This window comes from Ornithodoros turicata, chromosome 1 (genome assembly GCF_037126465.1).
Source record: "Ornithodoros turicata isolate Travis chromosome 1, ASM3712646v1, whole genome shotgun sequence".
Lineage (NCBI taxonomy): Eukaryota > Metazoa > Arthropoda > Arachnida > Ixodida > Argasidae > Ornithodoros > Ornithodoros turicata.
In genome coordinates this window covers 74,586,654-74,590,781 of record NC_088201.1, presented here as the reverse complement: position 1 = coordinate 74,590,781, position 4,128 = coordinate 74,586,654, and positions in this window count along the sequence as shown.

Genomic DNA, 4,128 nt, shown 5'->3' with positions numbered 1-4,128 from the left:
CGGGAGGGCGAAATTCCCAGCTCACCAGCTAGCGTGGCTCAGTGGTTAGCGTGCTGGCCATGTCACGTCGAGACTGGGAGGCACTCGGGTTCGAATCCCGGCGCCGGCTGCTCTCTGGGGTTCTTCCTGGGTTTTCCTCAGACGCTTTCAGACATATGTCGACACAGTTCCTTTAGGAGTTAGGACGCACATGTCAAGTTCCGCGGACGCACATTCCCCAGGGCGTCAATCGTGACGTTGCCGGCCACTGTGAGACCGACAACGACGAGCCCTTTCATCATCACCACCACCACCACCACCACCACCACCACCACGGGATAACTGACGTATATATGGCGTATGACGAATATGAGTGAGAAAGTGTGTATGCGTGTATGTATGTAGGAATGTGCGTACGTAATACTGAGTGCGAGAAAGTGCCCAGGAGCGGCTCGAGAACAGGATATGCTGCAACTGATATGTTCGCCTCTCCAACTTCCTGCTTGCCATCTAACGGACCCTGGCAGATGCACTCAATGAATGATAGTAAAGGCGGACGACCGGTATATTTCGCGCAGACACGGAATTGCCCCAACATCTCTTCGTGTGCGTTGAAGTTTCCTGGCTTCAGAACTCAAACAGCAACAGTACTGCTCAATTTCGCAGTGCAAAAATACTGCGAAGAAGAGTATTCAATGATGAGAAGAGGAAGAGGAGAAACATACTATTACGGGAGCGGCGTCAACGGAAACAACGAAGACAGTGCGAAGTTACGTTACTTGTACAATTTTTGAAGCGTACCTCGTGGAAGAAGGCATGAAGCGGGTTGATTTATTCATCGGCAGTCATTCTTTGCTCCGCCATCCGGAAGACGACCCGAGCGCTACTACTGGTTGTTGAAGAGGTGAATTACAGAGCGCGGATGGGATGCTTCTTCTTGTTCTTCTAACAGCTGTGGCGCACAGCCAAAGGCAATAGGCCGCGGGCCAATGTGAGGGTGCAAGGGAGGATGAGGGGACACTAAAAGCGATGGGATGACGAGACGAACTACAGTACAGCATGGAAAATAGCTGATGGGGCGGAAGAGTCCGCAGTTCGATCAAAAGACAGCATGATGTACAAGGATAATGCGACAGAGAAGGTGCGGAAGGGGACGGTCAAAAACTGGCCACGGATGGACGAATAAAAGGGGCAACAGGTAAAGAAGTGATACATGGCCTTATGACACAAACAATGCCGACAGCGAGGGGACGGCCGGGTACGCGCACAATAAAGATAGAAATTAAGGGACGAACCCCACAACGGAATTTTCGAATGATTACTTCAAATCGTCGCGATGGAGAACGAAGGGAATTTCAGCTGGATCGGAGGTGGAAAGGATACGGACGAGATAAGGACAGGTGATCTGCAGATTGGCGACTGAGGAGATCAACCGCTCGAAAATTTGGTACAGAATACGGGGGAAAAGAGGGATGGCAGCAAGATAAGTAGATTATAAGGCCGCCTTGGCGAGAGCGTCGGCAGTCACATTCTCAGAGATACCCGCATGTCTTGGGACCCACGATATGGCTAGTTCCTGAATGTGAGCAGAGGAGAAATCGCGAATCAACTGGAGACATTTCAAATCAGGAGAATCTAGCTCAGAAACGAGAGAAAGACAATCAGAGAGAATGAGAACACGAGACTAAGGCACCATCCTAAGACCTAGTAAAATACCCAAGAATTCTGTGAAGTAGATGTGAAGATCATTTGGAAGTCGAAGAGATGTGCGTAAGCCAAAGGGCGCAGATGAAAATACCCCCCTCCGGACTTCTCATTTTGGATCGATTCATCCGTAAAAACGGGAAGGTGGTGTTGGAAGGAGAGAAGGGCAGCGCGGAGGAGAGCGTTTATGACTATCACAGGGCACGAGCCACAAGGAAAGATGGAGGTTGTCCTGAAGACGAGGGAGGGACAACTATTCGGGCTCATGCACACATCAAAGAGATATCTTCACCAAAAGCTAGCGGGGCGAGGTCTCCACTGGAATTTGCGAAAGGACCGCGTAGTATGAAAATCAAGTGAAGGAACTGCGGGTTTGAGAAAAGGGTTAAGTATGTTCTTAGAGTAGGAAGGCTGGAGGATGGAGGCACGACACGGCTTTCTGCATGAAGCACAAAATTTGGGGTAGAGAGAGAAACACCTAGGGAAAGGCGAAGAGCTTTCCGCTCTAAGAGCAGTAGGGGGCACAGTCTGAATTGGGAACCGTCGGAAAAGAGGACACAGCCAAATTCTAAAATAGGGCCGATGTAAGTTGTAAATATATGGGGAACAGCATTTCTTCGAAGACCGCTGCAACTGCCACAAAAAGAAGACAAGAAGGTAATTGTTCTTGAAGCACGAGAAGAAATATTTTGAATGTGGGTAAAGAGAAAGAGAAAGAGAAAATCGCACCAGACTTCAGAGGTTCAACTTGAGGAATAGAAGCACCCTCTAGCCACAAGTCAATGGTAGCGGACCCGGGACGAGGAAATGGAAATCGAAGTAGAGCACGTTTATTGTCATTCACAGAGATCCCTATGTCAGACAACCACATGCGTAAGACCTCTATATATCGCCGGAAAGCAGACTGAAGCTCTGGTAGAGACGCCCCTTTGCCAATGAAGGCAATGTCATCACCATACAGGGTGTCTCACGTAACGTGTCAAAAAAATATATTTAAAAATCTACACGTCTAAAAATTATGGGGTCAACGGTATTCACCTTCAGAGAGTTTTTGTTGTCGTGTGAGAACACTTTTATGAATTCTTCGCCATGGGAAATTTAATTTTTCGAATTAAGGTCCGGAAATTGCCTAGCCAACCTGACATTTTTCGACACATTCGGGATGCACGGATCGGGTTTAGCCCACCACGGAAAAATTCATTTTGTGTTACAAAAGTAAGGAGCGGAAAAAAATGGGAAAATTAATTTCGGGCCGCGCAAATTGCCGCTGTCTTTCGCATCCCGTCAGAGCCCTCCGGGAAGCGACGCATAAAAGACAGTCGCCCCGCCCCTTTAATTCCCCTCTCAGCGCCCTCATGTTTTCAACGACAGGTTTATCTGGTGATTGTTTTTTTTTTGTTCTGTTGTTGTTCTACTCTTTGCTTCTTTTTATTGTTTGCTTTAGCGATACGACTCGCCGACCTCAGTGTTCCCGTCCCGTGCCATTTCGAAACTCTTGCAACATGGCAAGCTCTGTTTTCACTGACAAAGAAAAAAAAAACAATATGATATTGGCTTTGGGAGCTCCTGGGATGAATTTTGAAGAGGCACCGCAAAAGTACGCGGAAATGTTTTCCTCTGACAACATCCCGTCCTCCAGGACCATAAGGCGCGCGTACCAGCGCTTGGCCTCATGCGGACAATTTTCCTCTGGCAAGAGGAAGCGGGCCCATACCGTAACGTCTCCCGGCAGTGGCTCTGCCTCACGCGCACTAGCAAACGGCCCCCAGATTAGCGTTCGGCAGCTCGCAGGGAAAGCGGGACCGCCGAGATCAAGTGGCTGGAGAATACTTCGTGCGCAGAAGTACCGGGCGTACCATGTCAGCCTGCACCAGTGTCTTTCACCTCCAGATTTCCCAAAACGACGAGTTTTGCAAATTTCCTCAACATGAAGAGTAACTTCCCCAACTTCGCTGACAAGATATCGTGGTCTGACGAGGCCCACCTCATGAGAAATGCCGTGGTGAATACGCATAATGCGCACATGTGGAGCACCTGTAATCCGCACTGGGTGAGATCAACAAGAGACCTATACCAGTGCTCATTTATTGTGTGGGCAGGGATTTTCGATGGGACGATAATTGGGCCGCTATTTTAAAACGAAAACTTTAACGGAATGCGCTACGTCAGCGATGTTCTTGAAGGTGTAGTTCTTCCTTTCATTGAAGAATTGCCTTTGGAAACAAGGAGGTCGATGTATTTTCAGCAGAACGGCGCACCGACTCATGCTTTCCACAGGGCACGACAGTTTCTGGGCAGCCACTTTCCTGGAAAATGGATAGGACACCTAGGACTTGTGCAGTGGCCCGCGCGTTCTCCTGACCTGACGCCCTTAGGTTTTTATTTTTGGGGATGCCTAAAGGATATTGTTTATCGTACTGAACCTCAGTCGCCTGCCGACCTATA